This window comes from Amblyomma mixtum, chromosome 6 (assembly GCF_055824585.1).
Source record: "Amblyomma mixtum isolate Tamu chromosome 6, ASM5582458v1, whole genome shotgun sequence".
NCBI classification, from domain to species: Eukaryota; Metazoa; Arthropoda; class Arachnida; order Ixodida; family Ixodidae; genus Amblyomma; species Amblyomma mixtum.
The window spans coordinates 140,834,127-140,854,955 of NC_143017.1; the positions used below are offsets into that span (position 1 = coordinate 140,834,127).

The 20,829-nt window shown below is 45.7% G+C and overlaps 1 long non-coding RNA gene across 1 annotated transcript in view; it reads left to right on the forward strand.

Moving 5' to 3' along the window:
- The window catches only part of LOC149340608 (uncharacterized), a 95,186-nt gene that overhangs the window by 22,916 nt on the left and 51,441 nt on the right, over window positions 1-20,829 (forward strand). The window contains exons 3-4 of the long non-coding RNA XR_016283637.1: window positions 531-720; window positions 7,738-7,812. This is a non-coding gene — a long non-coding RNA (uncharacterized LOC149340608). The remainder of the gene's footprint in view (window positions 1-530; window positions 721-7,737; window positions 7,813-20,829) is intronic.

Below are 20,829 nucleotides of genomic sequence, written 5' to 3' on the forward strand. Positions count from 1 at the left end.
GAGCACTGGACAACGCTGCCGGAGAAGAGCTATCCTCTCCGAACAGTCAATGGAGCGTTTTACCAAGTCTTAAGTTAGCAGCCGGTACGCATCAAAAGGAAAAAAAAAACAAAAACAAGACCGCAGTCAGACCAACGCACTAGTATAAAAGCTGCAGGAAAGAGATTGCAACACACGACTGTGTGGAAATTCTTGCGGTATCGCCAAGAGAAGTTAGGAAAGGACAGCTCAGCCGAGTGATCGGCACACTAACTGACAGCGCGACAATCAGAGCGCTTGCTTATAATTATGCCCAGCGCTTTCGCCCACCAGCAGCACGTCGTCTGAGTCTGCAGGAGCTATCGTAGCTGTTGAATGGTAGGCAAAACAGCGCTGACGGACGGGACGGAAGAAGGCGAGACAGACACATGCGCTGAACTAACAACCAAATGGTTTATTGCGAAAGAGGGGACAATATAAAGCATAGAAGGGATAAGAAATGCGGTGCAAACATGACATGGCATAAATTCGGGATATCATCATTGTTACAGACTTCTGACCACGTGCACGCATAATCAGCTGGCAGGCCATCGACAAATAGCTGCGCTAGAAGGGAAGCAAGCGCTACGTCACCACCGGACAAGACTATAAGAAGACAGCTCTGCCCCCGGCGCGGCCACATAGCACGCAGCAGTGGCGGCAGTTCCTTCCACCGTTTAATCCCTCGTCTTGCTGTTACAGGTTAGTTGTATTTTTTGTCTACCGTAAGAATTCAAGCAATAGTTTTTTTTTTTGCCGCTGCTGCTGCTGTTGCCATTGTTAGTGGTGTACTTGGCGTGATGTCTGATGAGGACATTGCTGATATCTGTCTGGCATGTCACGTAGCCATCGAGAAAGAATCCACTGCCATAAGCTGTTCTGAGTGTGCTTTCACATACCATGCCGGGAGTTGCGCAGGAGTGGGAGAGGCAGCCGTAAAGGCCAAGCCTGACATAGGAAGGTCATGGCTGTGTCCAACATGCAAAGCCTCGAAGTTAAGAGGTAGCCAGAACACTGGAAAGGCTAAACATGACTATGATGTTGACATTGTGGCGAGGCTAGCCAATATGAACAAGAAAATTGGAGCGCTTCTTCCCCTCCTGAGCAAAATCGAGAAACTTATGACCATGAAAGAAACTGTGGAAGCAATTGAAAAGAATGTCAAGTTCTTATCGGACAAATATGATAGCGTAGTAGAGCTCGTCACAGCCCAACAAACAGAGATAACTGAACTGAGGGAAAGGGTAGACAAAGTCGAGTCGGATGCATCCCTTCAAGAAATTAAAGAACTGAAAAGAGAGATAAACGATCTGGATCAGTATAGCCGTAGACAGAACCTGGAAATTCATGGCATGGAGCATACAGAAGATGAAAATTTGCTGGCAAAACTAAACACTATCGCACGGAAACTGGAAATCCCGGAAGTAACAACGCGAGACGTAGAGGCAATTCAGACTCCCTTGCAAACCTGACAAAGTCCCTCCAGTGCTAGTGCGGTTTTCTTCACGTACGCTGAAAAACCAATGGGATGATAAACGATCACTCTTGAGGACAAAAGTACCAGGCATCAGACTGTACGATAACTTGAGCCCGCAAAATAAGAAGCTCTTTTGGCTAGTCAAAACAAGGGCGACCGAGAAGTCGTATGAATTTTCTTGGCAGAGGAACGGAAGAATCTATGTTAGGAAAAGGGCAGGTGAGCTCGCCATTCTGATAAAGACTGAAGATGATCTCAGCAAGATCAACTGAAAGACGCAAATTCCCTGTTAATGCCTTTGACCCATGTCACAGCCTTCCCGCAATACGGCTACTATGACGGACAGGCATTCGCTGATGCTCTCATCCATCTACACCCACTGCGTAGATTCCTTTCAGTTTTTCACCTGAACACGCAAAGCTTGCGTAATAAACAACTAGAAGTAATTAGCTATTTAACATCCCTGAAACATGAATTTAGCGTTTTGTGCTTTACGGAAACGTGGTTTAGTGACAAACATGATGCTGTCCAGTTTGATGGTTACAGATGTGAAGCCCTCTGTCGCGACCGCCAAAGAGGTGGTGGTATAGCACTATACATTTGTAATACATTCAGTTATACTGTCTTGGAAGAATACTCTGTGGTCACCATTGACTACGAAGTGCTTACAATCAATTCCAAAGGTTTTATTATAACAGTGTTATACCGCCCGCCTTCCGGATCCCTTCCCGCGTTCTTAAACTTTTTTGAGCATTTCACGGAATATCTCACATCGAAAGGTCTTCCCGTCATTATTGTGGGAGACTTCAACATTAATGTATTATGCAAAGACTCATCATCAGTTGCACTTCTTGAATCAGCGCATTCAGCTGGACTGAAAAATGTTATTGATGCACCCACTCGTGTGACCACCAGAAGTGAAACGCTCATTGACCTGTGTTTTACTAGCTGTTTAAAAGATGTCTGTGCAGGTGTCCTAGCAACTGGTATTAGTGACCACATGCCTTTTTTCTGTTTCCACCCTATTGAAAATCAGACGCCTCGAACTCTGCTTCATCGACGACGCATTAGCGAAAATGGAATGATTCTTTTCGGTAGCATGCTATCAAATACAGATTGGAGTGAAGTCTTAAGCATTCAGAATGCCAATGATGCGTACAATACTTTTGTTGACAAAGTAATTAAATTCTATGAAGCAGCATTTCCTGTTGAGAAAGTCGTTAAATGTCGCAAAGCGAGAAAGCCATGGATTACAAGGGAACTTTTGGAAAGAATAAATAATCGAGACAGGTTATTTCAGGAATTTATCAGGACTAAAGATGTAAGTAAATTTCTGCAATATAAGAAGATTAGAAACAAACTTAATACTGACCTGAAGAAAGCCCGTACAGAATATTATGTTAACAAGTTTACGACGGTTTACGGCTGCCCTGAAAAAGCTTGGCCTCTAATGAAATCCCTTCTTTCGCAAAATGCGCATACTGCCCCAAAGGAACTCATAATTGATGGCATTGCTTATTCAGGCTCCACATTGGCTGAAAAATTCAATACTCATTTTCTAACGTCGGGAATTACGCATAATTGCGATAGCGCCCACTCTGAATTGTATTTTGATGATCGGTTGGCAGATACAATATTTTTATCTCCAACTACGCCGTACGAAGTTGAATCCGTGCTGAAAGGTCTCAAGGACAACTGTGCTATCGGGTACGATGAAATAGCAGCTCGTCCAGTGAAAGCGGTGGCTAACCTGCTGAGCTTACCTCTTTCACACATCTGTAACTGTATCTTGCGTGATGGTTTGTTTCCTGAAAAAATGAAAATTGCCCGCGTCTGCGCGGTATACACGGGAGGCGACAAGAACGTTTTCAGGAACTACCGTCCTATTTCCGTACTTCCGATGTTTTCGAAGATAGCGGAGCACGTAATCAACAGTAAATTGGGTAGCTTCTTACACAGCAAGGGCGTCATCAAACCGCAGCAGTACGGGTTCCAGAAAAGTAAATAAGTAGAGTCTGCTTTGTTAAACATAAAAGAAAAAATCATTTCGAACATTGAAAATAAACTTTACACAGTAGGCATATTCTTAGATTTCAAGAAGGCCTTTGACTCCATAAAGCATGATATTCTTTTCTATAAACTGGAAAGATACGGTGTTCGTGGAACTTCGCTACGTTTAATCAAGAGTTATTTGCAGAATCGACTCCAGTACGTTGGGTTTGGTAACGTTAAATCAAGTTTGCAAGTTATAAAATATGGTGTGCCACAGGGTTCGATTTTAGGACCATTACTGTTCCTTCTCTATATAAACGATATTGTAATGATACCGCAGACACCTAACATTATCTTGTACGCAGATGACACAAATGTATTTTTCAGTGGTCCCGATCTTGTGGAAGTAATGGATACGGCAAATGAGTGGCTTTGTATTCTGTCGACATGGTTATCCTCAAACAAACTAGCGCTTAATGTAGAAAAAACCAATTATATAATATTCCGAGCAAGGAATAAGTTAATTCACAATAATATGAAGTTAACATTTCAGGGCCATCAAATTAATAGAGTGGATGTACATAAGTTCCTAGGCGTGTACTTCCATGAACATCTAAGCTGGACACATCACGTATCAAAACTGCGGATAAACGTTTCAAAAACGCTTGGCCTCCTCAACAGGTTAAGGTTTATTTTGCCAGCTTGGTTTAAACAGAAACTCTATTACGCAATGATTTTCTCCCGCCTATACTACTGCATACTAGTTTGGGGCAGCACTGGTAAGGGTAACTTAGAAAAACTGTACGGCCTGCAAAAGAAGTGTATTAGATATATAGCAAATAAATCGCGATATGAACATGCATTCCCTTTGTTTATAAAATATAAAGTATTACCCATTACTTATGTGTTCCAACAGAGTCTGGCAAACTACCTGTATTTAAAAATAAAATCACACGGACAAAATTTCGTTACGAGATATAGAAGACCAGACTGTGGTCATATGTTAAGAGAGGAAAAATACGTGAAACAACGCGCTAGAACAACCTACGGTGAGGAGTCAATAGATTATCAGCTACCGTTATTACTGAACACGTTTCCAGAACTGCATTCCATCGCAAATGATTCTAAAACACGCTATTCTTTTAAAAAACGAGTGAAAGAAGCACTACTGCTAAAGGTTGCAGATTGTTATCAAATGTCACGATAATATTTTCATATTTTCATTTTATCGTGACCTCAAAAGAAAAACCTGAAATAAAAAATAAAAAAGGCAACCAATATGAACTGGCGCATATCGAATGTTAACTCAGAACCAGGACTGGCCTTCAATCGTTGTTGTTGGCGAGTTATACCCAGATAACGTTTTCAAACTGATGTTACCCGAGACGTCACCAAAGAATGTGTGAAACTGTTTTGTGCTGTTAGCTTTTTCTTGTCGATACTCTGTTCTTGCTTTCATTACTTATGTATATTTCTTTCTTTTGTTTTGATTGTCTTGTTGGCTTTTTCTTGTCGATGCTCTGTTTTTGCTTTTATTACTTATGTTTATTTCTTTTTGTTTTGAATTGAAAAAGACTGCGCATGTGACTTCTCTAATGTACAAGTTCTCCTTCAGCAAATACTGGCACTGTTCGCCGCACAGCGTGCGTGAAGGTCACGAGGCCCCGTCAGGCGCCATATGGACGCCTTTTGCCTCGTGAACCTCAGCAGATATAAAAACAAAAATCCCCAAGTATATGTACCCCGATTCTGCTGAAATAAATTTCATTTCATTAAGAAAAGCGATCTCCGGTGGGAATAGAGCCACCGATGGTTGGCTTACACATGAGTTGCCTAATGCGTGTATGTGAAAGGCCTCCGATATCAGGCGCGAGGTATGATCTCTATATTTGGCGATGATAGTGGTTTGGTTCAAAAACGCCTCACATTCTTCGCAATCTGCGAAATGAATGACCATATTATTTCGGCGTGACTTGTTTTTAATGTCTTTCGCGTGTTCGCGTAGCCGATCGTTGACGCACCGTCCGGTCTCTCCGATGTAAAAACGGCCGCATGACAGTGGGACCTTGCAAACTACACCACAGCAACAGTTGACAAATTTGTTTCTGTGTTTCTCCTGACAAGCCTTCTTTCCACTTTCCTGATTCACTCTCTTGCACAGGCCTCCCAACTTGTTCCCGGCAGAGAAAAGGAGCTTCACGCCGGCTTTGTTCACAATCTTTTCCAGGTTATGCGAAACTTGGTGAACATACGGAATACATGTTAGGTGCTTATTGTGCAGTTTGCGCGTCTCCTTCTGAATTGTGCATTCTTTTAATATCGACTCTGCTATGCTAGATAAGATCTTCGTCGGGTATCCTGCAGCGGTAAGCCTAGTAACCTGCGCGTCAAAGCTGGCCTGGGTTTTATGTGCACATGATCGAAACAGAGCGGCTTTCATGCACGTTTTCGCTATCCCGCGCTTAACTATCTTAGAGTGGGCCGACCGGAAGGGGAGCAGGCTCTTCTGGGAGCGCGGGGAGTACATCCAACAAACATGGTCATACGATAGTTCCAGATCTAAAAACCTTAGTTTGTTGTTAGTAGGTAGCTCTGTGGTCAATTGTAGGTTGTTAAGTTCAGTACTGAACACGTCAAAAATCTGAGCAACAGTTTGTTGGGCGTCACTTTTGCGATAAAATACTAAAAAGTCATCTACATAACGCATAACCTTAACACAGGTGCCGTCAAGCTTGCCTTGAAGTTGTCTATCGCACGAAGCTAAGAACAGATCGCTGAGAACGGGAGCGAGGCTGGATCCAACACAAACACCTTGTTTTTGGATGAAAAAAACTATCGTCAACTCTAGCAAACGTGGACTGTAAATAAAAGCGGAGCATTTCTAGAAACATGCTAACGTTCATACCACTAGAGTTCTGGAACTTTGTAACTCCGTGACGGTCGATGCACCTTTATTGCAAAAGTTTATTTTATTGCAAAAGTGACGCCCAACAAACTGTTGCTCAGATTTTTGACGTGTTCAGTACTGAACTTAACAACCTACAATTGACCACAGAGCTACCTACTAACAACAAACTAAGGTTTTTAGATCTGGAACTTGTGCTATCGTGTGACCATGTTTGTTGGATGTACTTCCCGCGCTCCCAGAAAAGCCTGCTCCCCTTCCGGTCGGCCTACTCTAAGATAGTTAAGCGCGGGATAGCGAAAACATGCATGAAAGCCGCTCTGTTTCGATCATGTGCACATAAAACCCAGGCCAGCTTTGACGCGCAGGTTACTAGGCTTACCGCTGCAGGATACCCGACGAAGATCTTATCTAGCATAGCAGAGTCGATATTAAAAGAATGCACAATTCAGAAGGAGACGCGCAAACTGGACAATAAGCACCTAACATGTATTCCGTATGGTTACCAAGTTTCGCATAACCTGAAAAAGATTGTGAACAAAGCCGGCGTGAAGCTCCTTGTCTCTGCCAGGAACAAGTTGGGAGGCCTGTGCAAGAGAGTGAATGAGGAAAGTGGAAAGAAGGCTTGTCAGAAGAAACACAGAAACAAATTTGTCAACTGTTGCTGTGGTGTAGTTTACAAGGTCCCACTGTCATGCGGCCGATTTTACATCGGAGAGACCGGACGGTGCGTCAACGATCGGCTACGCGAACACGCGAAATACATTAAAAACAAGTCACGCCGAAATAATATGGTCATTCATTTCGCAGATTGCGAAGAACGTGAGGCGTTTTTGAACCAAACCACTATCATCGCCAAATATAGAGATCATACCTCGCGCCTGATATCGGAGGCCTTTCACATTCACGCATTAGGCAACTCATGTGTATGCCAACCATCGGTGGCTCTATTCCCACAGGAGATCGCTTTTCTTAATCAGTGATGATATCCCGAATGTATGCCATGTCATGTTTGCACCGCATTTCTTATCCTTTCTATGCTTTATATTACCCCCTCTTTCGCAATAAATTATTTGGTTGTTAGTTCAGCGCATGTGTCTGTCTCGATCGCCTTCTTCCGTCCCGTCCGTCAGCGCTTTTGCCTACCATTCAACATGAACTAACCAGCCCGACTCAGCCCTCTCCTTGTATTGAAGCTGTCAGGCGAATGACGCTTAGCAACACTGGAACATTTCCCCGCACTCACCCCATCACAATGGCGGAATACACGCGGATCGGTGACCGAAGATGCGACGCGCACAAGTGCGTTTCGCCCGCTAAAGCTTTTACCTGTTGTTTCCATCAGTAGCAGGAGCGGGGCAGTGACCCAAGGCAACGACAGCCATCGCAGGAAGCCACGTCCATCGCTTCCACCCTTAATGTGAGTTACTTCTGTGGTGACTATACATATTTTTCTTTATTTTTTTACGCGATAGGATCTAGGTTGACGGCTCATGAAAAATTTCGGGCTTTTCTGTCGCGAAATTCTCTGATTGGTCGAGAGGGCCGTGCCGTCATCAATACCTCCAAATATGAAAATCGGAGGACCCCCGAATTTTAGACCTTGCCCCCCCCCGCCCCCCCGAAAATTACCTAGGACCCCCAAAATTTTCAAGTAGGCCCACAGCAGAAAATGAATTAAGGTGGATTAGTAGATGGATTGCAATGAATTAGTCATCGGATTAGTACAATCCTGTGACAATCCAATGGAAAGTGCTCGAACATTCTAGAAGGTGATGACTCATGCATACCATATAAGGGCAATAGAACCGGTTCCAACCAGAGTTTCTGCAGAAAAATCGCAAGAAGAACATTAGATACTCATTGTAGACAACCATAGCAGGCAACCTAAAATGTGGTTAAGGCAGCCCCCCAGGGATCTTTTTTTTTTTTTTCAGTTGCTCTAATCTGCTTAGACCAAGCTAGAGCGAAAAATGAGCAAACATGGCTCGAAACTTCTGCTCTATGTGTTACTTGCGTTATATGTCAGGTTGCATAAAGGCTTCATCATTACGGATGCATCCCGAAACCACCCTGTACTACGCGTGGGTGGCGAAAGCTGCGAAGTCGTGTACCTAGAATGCGCTTTGCGAACAAGCCGCTGTGCAACTGTGACGGCTCCCGACTGATGCGGCGCGCTCAGTGCGAAATGCTCGCAATGCAACAAGCGACGTGGCGAGGGAAAGAAAAAGCATCCCCATGGAAAGGGGCGCGACGCCCGCGAAGTGAGGAGCAAGCTACAGAGCTGTCGGAGCACGCGTCGCCCGTATTGCTTCTCGCGGCATTGGCGCTGTCGCCTCTGCGTGAAGGCGGTTTAGGGAGGGGGAAGAAAGGGAGGGAGGGAGCACTTTGCTGCTTGGCGGGCCGCACGTGTCCCGTGTCTCCGCTAGGCCTTTATTGCCTTCTCGCGGGAGCACTTTCTCCCAGCGGGTCCATAAAATTCCAGCACTGGAGTACGTGCCCATAACGCGCACCGCGGACCGGTCTGTGCGCTGCCTGCGAGCCGTTATAAGCCAGTAAATCACTTTTATGCGATTTCTCGCGCCGGGACATTCATGCGCAGCAGCGCGAAGCAGACGGGTGGGACGGAGGCGGTGGAAGCCGGCACCCTGCGTCTGGCAACACTTTTGGAAAGCACGCGCGTCTACCGACACTGTTCGCGTGGAATTGAATCCGGAATTTTTATTTTATTCTCAACTCCCCCCCCCCCCCCCCCCCCGCCCTTTACCCTTCTTCTACACCACCCTTACCCCCACCCCTCTTCTCGGTGTTGCTTTCTTGCGAAAAATATAACCGTTTTGGGGAATGAAATCTGCCTTCGTGAATATGAAATGCGCAACTTGGAAAAAAATTGGTAACGTTGTCTCGCGTTTCTGTTTAGGTTCATTTTCTTCGTCCAGTATTTCTTTCTTCATTTGTTTTGGATGGAACACCTCCTTTCGCGGAGATAGCCTTGTGAGACATTTACTGGTTTACATGGTGTCGCGAGGTAGTGTTTCGTGACCCAAAACTCTGGCAATCAGCTGCCGATCATTAAGAGTAAGGTTGCTGCGGCGCGTTCGTTGGCAGTGCCAACACTGAGAAACATGCTCAGAAAGCACAAAATTTACACCCCTGAAGGCTATGATATCACAGCGAGAGCCGTTTATGAGAACCCTCAGTGAGTCGTTGTGGAACTGAAGCACATTGTGGTTGTATCCTTGGCATGGCTTGGCGTGCGTTGTCTTAGCGCCGATCCGCTTGGGTGCTAAGCCATGATGATGATGAAAACATTTTAATTGTAACTGAAATTGGCGGGTGGTCTCCTTAGTCCGGGAGCCCATTGGATCTTGTAGCCGCTCCAGCCCTTTCGCTCAGCTCCTGGTGAACTTTTCACATCGCTCCATCGTCGGTTTTTACCCTTTATCTTTCTTCTTTCGCGTTGTTCTGGCGAGCCCATACCGAAGCGTTCGTTTGTGTTCCTCTCGGTGTTATTTCCTGTTCCTTGCCTAGTTCTTCATCTGGCAGCGCGTACCCTGCCAATCCTGCTTTCCCACCCCACCCCCACCCCACCCGAGAGGCCTGGGAGGCTGCACCGCTCGGCTGCTCAACTCTCCAGGACCAACGAGCCCTGGTGACAAGAGCCCAGGCCGCCGCGGATGCCACAGGGGTCCCGGACTAGGGGTCCCTCCTAGTGATTGCGAGGGCCGGGCCCTTCAGGCCCAGTCCAAGCAATACCTCTCTTGTAAATAGTACAAATAAATGTTTTACACCTCCACCACCTTATCCGCTTATGCTTAGCTTATAATGCTGCAGGATTTCTGTGTGTGTGGTCAGCAGGTTTGAGTAGTTGTGCTCGTCCGTGTTCTGGGATGCCCGGGGTAGGGGTGCTAAGGCTGTGGTGTGTACGCCTTCGCTCCCCTCTGCGGACTGATGCGCTGGTGTCCATCTGAGCTTTGCTTGCTTTTCGGCTTACTGTATGTCTTTTAGTGCGGGCAGGGCACTTTTTTCTTATTTCTCTTTTTTTTTTACGCCCAAGCTAATATCTGTATGTCTTTTAGGATCCTAACGGGTGGCTTGCATATTATGCGCCTGATATAGTTCGTGCACGTTCCTTGCGAATTAGTGATTATACTCCATAGCCAACGATTTTGGACAAAATCATTTTGAACGAGAAGGATTGTATGAACGCAATTTCTTCACACATAATAAGATTTCACTATGACAATCAATATATCCACAGATCTCCCGTCAGGCGTATATTTTATTGCTGCTAACGTCCTGCTATCGCCAAAAGCGCTCTCCATTGGTTTTTAATGGCAGTCTTAAATGCTCGATGCGAGTGATGGAAAAACTTTAAAAGAAAGGTTTTGCTACACATAGGAAGGATGAACCATTACCTTCAATGTTTTCATAACAGCAACGTGCAATTTTTTTAATATTCATAATTTTTGTCCAAAAATGTTGAACTTTTTTTCATATATTGTATATATTCACTATAACAATCAATATATCTGCTGGTCTCCTTTGAGCAGGCTTGCATTTTTTTGCTGCTGACGTTTTTGCTGTCGTCCAAAAACGTTCCTAATCGATTTTCTATGGCGGCCTAACTGCTCGATGCCAGCGATTAAAAAAAATTGAAAGATTTTGCGACGCATCCGATTAGCTTCAATATTTCCGTAACAGTACCTTACAATATATTAGTAGCCAGAATTTTCGCCCAGGAATGCTGTACATTGTTGTTTTTTCTGTGTGGTCACTGCGAGGGCAATGGGTTGGGCCTCCTCCGCTTGGGTTGGGCCTCTGCACCTGCCTATCATGCACTGTTTCAGAACTGTCCGTTCAAGTCTGCGACTGGTATCGTCATGATGCCTCCAATTGGATCTGCCGCATCTGGGTATGATGTGTTTCTGTTGTTCTTCCATTGTTTATTTATGGCTTGAGCTCTGGGCTCTCTTCTTTCTGCGGGATGCACTGGGTGCATGCTCCTTTGTACGAGCTTTACTTGCAATATGTTGTTCAGCTCTTCGGGGACTTCTTGTCGGTCTTGCACTGTGTTTATGCATGGCAGTTTGAGTCTGTCTAACACTGCTCTGCCTGCGCTATTGTTGGTCAGGCGGAATTTCTGCAATGTTAGGTTACAACCTGCGTGTTGCGGATTCCCAGTTTCAGTAACCTTTCTGTGGACGCGCTGACTGGAATGCCGAGGGCTCTCTTATATGCCTTCCTTACGCGGACGTTGATTTTACCCTTGACTGCATTTTTCAATCTAAGGCGCCAAATCAATGCAAGCCAAAAAAGAAAGAGTGAAGGAGAAGAAGAAAGAAGATGAGGAGAGGAAGAAGGGATGGGAGGGAAGGGAAGAACGAGGAGGAGGGCCCCTTCTTCTTCTTCATGTGGAGAAGAAGAAGAGAGAAAGGAGATAAAAACGGGAGAAAATGAAGAAACTGCGAAAAGAGAAATGGAAAGAGAAAGTTTTACCACCTAAACAAGACTACGGCTCAATTAGAACAGGACGGCTGTCGCCGATTGTTTCAACAAAGCCGCAGCCTAGTTTAGGTAATTATCTTTGTTCCTGTTGCGCGTTCCCTATTCGCGAATCCCGCAACAACCTGTGGGCGCACTTCCAGCGATGTGTCGCCTCTATCCTTATGCACATCTATTTAAGAAGGCAGAGGCAATGAAACGCAAGACTGTATCAGCTTTGACCAACTTGTATTTGTGAAATTACATTGTTTGCGAGTGACGTTTCTTTTGGGCTGGCTAGCAATCAAACATCATGAGGTATTTTAGACAAATGTCGGTCGCAGAAGTCTGCCCGTTGAAAGGATATTGTGCTCTTCATAGTCTGCATCCCTTAAAAAATAAATACAATGTAGGAGTGTGAGAATAAGACTGGACATTAGATATACAAATGAAAACGACACCAAGGGCGCGCACTTGCAACTCTGTTCACGAGTGAAAGCATATGCCATGCAAACGAGGAACCCAAGCGCGCTACCGCCTTAGTTATCGCTCAGAAAGTGATCAAAGGTAGCACACAGTGATCGTATTTTTATTTTATTTCGCAAACAAAAATAAAATTGTATGATTGCGGGAGGCCAGTTTAAACAACTTGGCAATCAGACACCCCAGAAAAAAAATAAAAAGAACACAACAATCGAAACTAATAATCAACCTGGTTAAAAGAGAACAGTGAAGCCTGGAGTGAGAGTGTTGGAGTGACATGAAGCTACAATGAGCGGCTTGGAGTGGCAATGAACAAAATCTAGTCGATGGTGATAGAATAAAAAGAAGGTGTGAGGTGTGTAAAAACAAGCATGGTAGGCTGGTAAACACAAGGAACTAGTGTAAGGGTGGACATCAATGCTAGATAAAGAAAATACGTTTCCGGGCATGAAAAACAGTTTACAGCCAAGCATCGGACATGACAAAGGTACGTCACAAAATCATAGTGGCCTTCTAAAAAAGTGACTTCATGGAGTCAAAGCGCAATAGATGAAGCGCTGGCACATCGACAACCTTCCTTTCGGTGTTGCGAACAGAAAAGTGCTGTTACAAAAGATCGGAGTGCAAGGCGCATTCTTCTTGTTACCTTGTCTTCAGAATTCTTACAATAGCGTTTTTTATTGCGAAAGTTGTTCTTTATTACCGAGGTATGCTCACATGCCTGTTGATTAAAACATCTGCCAGTTTTATAGAGTGACCTAAATCGCACGCCGTGAGCGTTTTCTCTTGGATCGAGGTACACTCCGACCTGCTTTTCTTTTCTGTAGAAGCCAAAGGGAATATACTGCTCAGTTTACATGCTGCCGAGAAAACTACCCTGACACAATATCGGTTTGTCATGTGCTTGATGTGTGATACAGGTTATATGCACAGCATCACGTGTAGCGGATTTTTGTTAGCACATTCATACTTATTTCATTCACTTGCATTCACGCAGCGTTGATCAGATGGGGAGGGTAACCAACGGGACGAAAGCGCTGGCCTTATTGATGTTTTCCTTTCCTATATTGTATGGTTGCATGATTTTTCTAGGAAAGACTTGCAGGCCAAGATTAGGGCATTTTATAAGAATGGATTGGGTCCTTCCAAATGGCAGTGGGTTCTTTTTGTTCTTTGGTTGTATGGCCGGCAAATATGCTCAGTCACAAATTCAGGTTTTCGTTCGAGGTATTGCAGTCAGCTGCTAACTCGTAGCTGAAAGTTAAGCCCCTGGAGGCGAATGTGAATAATTCTAGAACGTTAATGACGACTTCGTCAAGGTCGTCTTCTGTGAACATTTTAAGTACAACTAGTTAATCTTGTACGTATCGGAAAACACGTAAAATGTCTTGGCCGGACATCTCTGTTTGACGCACTGATCAAACGCGGACATGTCGTTGTAGTTGACGTTTACATGGCTCGTGCTCTGTGTTATTCTCCCAGTCCTACCTTTTCTTGGAAATGAACCAAGTAGCCCGTAAGAACTAGCCAGCAAGAACATTGCACTGCCTGAATAGGCACGCTATAGACTCGTTTACAAATGATTGTTTCTGAATTTTTAAAAGTGGCAAGGTGCGAGAAGATGCAAAAGCGCGTTCACAAGTACAGACCCACTAATACCATACTACTCCGTTACTTGGTGAAATGTTTAGACAAATCCGCCAAGGTGGAGTAGATTTGTAATAAGGGAGTAATTATTGGTGTCCACCCAAGCGCGGCCATACGGCTACGAAGGAAAGCTATACAGCTTTTTCAGAAACTTTGCAGTTGCGGAAAAATTTGTCCTGGACTGGGGTTCGAACCCCACACCACCGCCTCACCGGAGCATTCACTCTACCGACTGAGCTAACCGGGTCTCTTTTTCTCTTTCATCTGAGCTTATGGTAGGGCGAGAGCGGATTGATCAATAACTCTAAGCAGGCTGCGCTTGGGTGGATGCCAGTGAATAATTACTCCCTTGTTACAAATCTACTCCACCTTGGAGGCTTCTCCTAAAACATTTGACCAACACTCTTCAAACTTCGAGTTATTGATCAATTTGCTCTCCCCCGACCATAAGCTTGCTGTTCCGGCAAACCACCCGTTTCTGGTAGCTGTGCTCATTAGGCGGCTTAGTTTTCATTTGCCTTACTTATTCGCACCGACTGTGCAGGCTCGTGAGGGGACTTTATGGGGATTCCTTAAGGAGGCTGCTGACACTTTCAATTTCCTCACTGTGCGCTTCTCTTCAGATTACCTCTATAGCCCCTCGAGAAAGCAGATGACCCAGGCTCTCACTGAGTCTTTGTTCCCTACACCATTGTATCGGCAGCCTTATCTGGGGTTTTGGACATCAGTGTTCTAAAGCGTGTTCGGCGGATGTGCATTCAGGCAGCCGCTGAAACGTTCTTTTTCAAACTACACACAGCGACGCTGCCTGTCAAGACATTTCTTAATGACAAGGAGATGTTTGTACCCTGGAATGGGAATTGCCGTCTGTGTAACGTGCCTGAGACAATTGATCATTGCTTCATCCTGTGCCGTGATGCCATGTTCTTTTGGGACATACTACAACGAACTCTTAAGAAAGACATTGAAATTACACCATACACTATTAGATTTCTGCCTGTTGGCAAAAACTGTGTTGTGCCTTATGATCTGTCTGCGTTGATGGGACTATTCAGTCTTTGGAAAACCCGTATGATGGACAGACATGCCGAGCCACCAAGATCGTCCAAATCTGTGTTTCGTGAAAAGTGTGCTTTGGTGAGGAGTGCATATGCTGCACGCGAAGAACCTCCAAGCTGGCTGCCATGCCTAGATGCATGTGTGTGCCTCCCTCAATTTTGATGTTTTGATGGGGATGCAGTGTTGAGTTAGGGCTATGGCGGGGTCGTATTAAGCAGCCCGGTAATTTGAGACGCGAACCAGTTTCATTGAGTTTTCCCCTTTTTTACGGAAGTTCTTCCATGCAATAAAGAAAAAAAAATGTCCCGGTTAGCTCAGTTGGTAGAGCGACTGCTCCGGTGTAGCAGTGGTCTGGGTTCGAACCCCGCACCAGGACGAATTTTTCTTTCACTGCGAAGTTTCTGAGAAAGCTGTATGGCTTTCCTTTGTAGCCGTATGGCTGCGCTTCTGTGGACGCCAGTGAGTAATTACTCCCTTATTACTACGTTACTTATGCGTGGTTGTTGATGCATAGTGTTCTTAAATGTTAGGCCATAAAAAGCACCGGTCCTTAGCACGCGCTCGACGCTCCCGCGTACCAGCTACATGTATATTTGTGTGTTTATTTTTGTTTCGTACCCAGCCTTCTCTTTTAATCAAGAAGCCCACCCAGCCGAATTCCGCATGCGTGGTAATATACAACACTCTTTCCATAACTGTGAAAATCGCTCGTATGTTTCTGGGCGTATCATAACTGTGTGTGTAGCTGCAACATGTAGCACGGTGCAGTAAAGCCTCAAAACGCTTAACTAAAAGCACTTTCCGTCGCTTCAAGCTCATACCCCTGTCATACTTGAAAAATAAATCTAGTTAACGGTGAATGCGCTGCAGCTCCTAGAGTTCACTTTACGCTCCGCGATGCTAAACGGGTGAGCAGAGTACGCTCGTAGATGCGAAAATGGCGGCTGGCTGAAAACAGAATTGTTTGAAATGGTGATCCGTATTTGTAACCTTCATAATTATGCTCGCTTAGAGCAGTGTACCACATAAAAATGAACACATGTTAAAATTTTTGGCCACGACAGCATTACATTTGTTTTGTGATAATTTGTGCAGCAAGTCAATACAAGTTCTCAGCACATCCAGAATCGGGACTACAAACAACATAACGTACTACAGCGCGTTTTTGTGATGCGTTATTTTGCTGGTCGCTATTATAAAACCACTGCGCAAATAAAAAATATATGTCACAGGTAAGGTCAACGTGTATGCGCATTTCGTTACAAATCACATTTTATGCCCCAAAAATTCCTGCCGTCGAGGCTACGTACTCGACCCTCAAATTGTGTTCTGTGAACACACTCCCACCTGAGCGCACACTTCGGGGAGTGCACTTAGGTTACCCCGTATAGCTGTGCTAGAATGCACTTTTAGCGCATGACACAATTCCTGACTTATTTTGCCAGCTTGACAGAGAAACAACCTTCACACCACAGACGCACATGCCCTAACACGCAAACGTAAATGGTTGAAGAAAACAGCGCAACAACAGGGACAAAAGAGAAGACGGTACAGGTGCTGACTAGCCATTGAAGGTTTATTGCAAGGAACACAAAAAATATACTCTCCTAACAACCAGGAGCACGCATAATCTACCCCAACAACACTGTTTAGATGTCAAAATCATTCATGATGGGGTGCTTGCGCATGTGTCGCGGTTTTTGTGAATATGAAATGCTTCGCTGATTTCCCTAGTTAATCTATCTTTGTGATTGTACAAGTCCTTTGTGTCGTTAAAAATTGGAATGCATGGTTCGGCAGCAGGCACGAAGGTGTTATGACGACATTCTTTGTTGTGCAAGGCTAGGTGCAAGGCTTCAGTTGCTAGTCAGCGCCTGCTCCGTCTTCTCTCTTGTACCTGTTGCTGCACTGTTTTCTTCAAGTATGTACCGATTCGCCGTTTTACTGAACGTCAAAGGTGTGCGTCGAAATACGATCTCATCGCATAGTCCCCTCTTGTAAACGAACCCGTTCTTCGTCTTTTTTTCTTCCATCATTATGCAGAACCACGTGCATTTTAGTGCAACCGTTACACGATCAAGAACCAATGAAACACCCGATCTCATTTAGGAAGGCATTCATTCGTTAGCACGTCTAATGACCCCCCCCCTCCCCCCCGCCCCTTTCCTCCTTCACCCATCTTTTTTTTCTTTCTATGCTCTGGAGCTTTGGAAAAAATAAAGACAGTGGAGGAAAGGGCACGTTCTTTGTTCTTTAGATTCTCTCAGTTCTCCTGCTTTCGCATGTCGCCATCGTCAGAAAAAAAAACAGCAACACAATGGTTTGATAACGAGCGCATTAGCGCTTATAAATCACGCCTGCATATTATAACTGAGACATGCAAGAGCACGCAGAGTGCTTACACAGAACGGAAACCCCGTAAATGATGAAGAGAGCCGTCGATACCGTTCGCCGGGTGAAAGCGTGCTGAAAAGAGAGAGAGAGAGAAAAAAAACTTGTAGAGTGTTTAGAAATATCGGAAAACAGAAAGAGTGACGTGATTAATGCTTTCGCTATTGTTTGATTTTGCGTGAGACTTGGGCCTTATCTGGACGCCTCCGAATAAGAGACAATACCGGCAGCGCGTTACCGTGCCCGCAACAGCAGCAGAGTGGGGCGCCAGCTGCTAATATGGCACGCCCACCTCAGTGTTTTGTTCTTACTGTCGTCTATGGGGGATGCTGCTCGCTGTAAAAAAAAGAAAGAAAGAAAGGAGCAGGGGTGGATGGCATGATTCTTATTTCACTTGTTCGCGGATTTTTCTCGCGCACGAAACTACGAGGGTTAACTATCGTACTGACGCTTTTGTTTTCCAGTTGAACAAAGGAAGACGAATATTTTTTTTTTCCGCCTTACTTCCTGCCCTGAGCCCAGGGTCGAATTGTTGAAGTGAGAAGAGAATATGAGAGAGGAGGAATAAAGGGAAAAGGGGGCAGTGAGTAATTAAGGTGCCACCGAGTTTAAGGTATGGCGTTTAATCAAATCGTAAGAAGAGGAGCGCTCGGTGGCAGCTGTCGCGAGGGACGATTTTGGCCCACTCCGCCTTTTGTTTCGTTTTTTTTTTTTTGCGTAACGATCATTTCTTGAGCCAAGCCGGTTCCTTTCTTTCACTCGTCTCCTTATTAGTTAGGGGGTCAAGACAAATGTTCTCGACTTGGTGACGCACAATATTGTGTTCGGGCACGTCGAAGTTTTTTTTTTTTTTTTGTTCGAAGCAGTAAAGCGTGCGTGAAAGATTGTGTCCGCGCGTTTGTCCGAAGAGATTAAACGTATTTCAGTTATATTCGCAGCTTTTAGTTTGGTTGCCACGTAGCTAACATGTATCGTGTGAAATACAGCCGCTTCCAAACGCGGGATTATTAGTATCTTAGGCGCCTTAGTGCATATTCATTACCTTACGTTGCGAGTCGTATGGCATAAGAGAGATCATCTGCCTAATCCTGGTTCAGCTCCTTGGCGTGCTACTTATTAGCATTTTGTGTGAGCTCTGTTACTAAGGGGCTGTATACACGGATATCGAAATATTATTAGTTCGTAGTTTCTGTACCATTTGTCAGCCCACATATCGCAACTCTGTAATAAAGGGTGCTTCAGTGTTGACTATGTACCTACTTTATTCCATTTCGCTCCGGTGTCTCGTTCATATGTCGAATCTACATATCCGTCTCTCACCGGTAGGCCTGTTCTTCGAGCACATTATAATTTGACGTAACCTAAACAGGTTTTATGAATGTCCTCGAGTTTGTAAACCGATTTTCAGGATAGCAGAGCTGAAGCCGGTCTGGTTCACTTTAGTAGTGGTGGTGGTGGTGGAAAACATTTATGTACAGGTATAATGCAGGAGGTTATGCATGAGCTGACCCAGAGGGGGCCAGCCCTTACAAATACTAGGTGGAGGTCCCTAGTTCGGGACCCCAGTGGCATCGGCCGCCGCCCAGGCTCGCGCGACCAAGGCCCGTTGGGCCTGCAGGTCAGAGCAGCCGAGCAGGGTCGCCTCCCAGTCCTCCCGGGTGGGGTGGGGGTGGGGTGGGAAAGCAGGATTGGCAGGTCATGCCCACACCATGTGATACGTGTCCGCAAACACTTCCCCACAGTGTGGACACTCGCCCGAAAAAGCCGAATTGAAATGTTTGAGCACTGCCGGGCACAGTACCGTGTCGGTGTAGAGGCGAAGTAGCCAACGCTCCTCTACCTTATTGAGGCCTTTACAGGGGGGTGGGTATCGGCCGTCAGCGTTTTGATACAGGAGAGAGATCTCCCGAAAAGTAATAGCCGGATTAAAATCAGTAGCCGGATCAGGCGGCGAAAGAGGCGATGCCCGGTGGTTAAGCGCGCGGGCGGTAGTGTCCGCTACCTTATTTCCCTCTATCCCCGCATGTGCTGGGGCCCACATGATGGTGCGCCGGGTTGGGAAATCCCGGTACTCACATCTGTGTAAAATTTGGAAAGCACGATCTGGAATTTGGCCCTGTTCAAAATTGCGGCAAGCTTCTCTTGAGTCGGTGATAATGACTCGGGACTCTGGATCCGCAGCTGCAAGTACGATAGCAACTTCCTCCGCGAATGTAATGTTGGGGGCACGGAAGGTGCGCGGGACTCCGCTCTTCGCCAGCGGGGCGAGGCCGCGTGATGGGAGCATTCTCCTGCCAGCTCTCCCGCCCGGCCTCGGAGTTTCCCACTTGCCCTGTCATGGGCGAACGTTCGCACGTAACCGTGCCGGTGAGTCGGACGTCCTCGATTCCTTAGAATATTTTGTTGCTAGCTGGCGTTATTTTTGTTGTTGTAATAAATGCTTGTTTGTGTCAGCCAGAGTGTCGTTCCTTTGTTCCCTCAGAGCAAGGCCAGCCGTGGTCGGCGAGCGCTCGGTAGCGCGCGCGATCACAGGGTGGGGGTCCGGGAGGTCTTGAATTGTGTCAGCCGCTGTTAAGCGGGGAGAACGTATTTATCTCCCCAATTACGACCCGACACCGTCGACCGGCCAACCTTGACTACTTCATTCCCAATGGCGTCGCCTGCAAGCGCTAATTGTTCTTGAGAACGAACACTGGGTTCGGTGACGTCACAATAATTGCGACATGTGCACCTTGACATCCCTCGATGGTGGTGGAAAAGCTGATCGGCTCCTCGGACAACATTCAAAATCATGTTAAATTATGTTCCACTCAATGCCTGCGTCTGAAACTTGCTCGAAGGCGCCTCCTTACGCCTATGACACAAATCATACACAGTGGAACTTCGTTTATAACGAAGTTCGAACGAAGTATATATAAGTTTATGACGAAATAGCAGATATAAAGAAAGAATGACGATTCCCCTTGGAAGATTGTTCAACACAGGCTATGACGAAGCTGCGGTTATAACGAAGGTACGGCTATAACGAAGTAATCGCCGGGCCCCTTCAACTTCGTTATAACGAAGTTCAACTGTTCGCGCTCACAATTTTGTCTCTACTCGTCTAACCTATATAAAGGCAAAGCAGCTGCTAAAAAAAAAATGAGTTACTCGTGTATTGCATTCGTCTCAGCGCTACCCCTTGTTTCACTCTGCTGTTAGCGCCACCTCCGTCCAAAAATTTTCCCGTTTCAGCCCCTTTCTTTTCGTACTTTACTGGCTGGGCGTTAACACGCTCGGAGGCGCTTTTTGGCGTACACTCGAGTCAGCTCTAGCGCGAAGACTTCACTCGCAGCGCCACTCGCCGACACTCGCCCCTGAAAGAAGGTCGGCT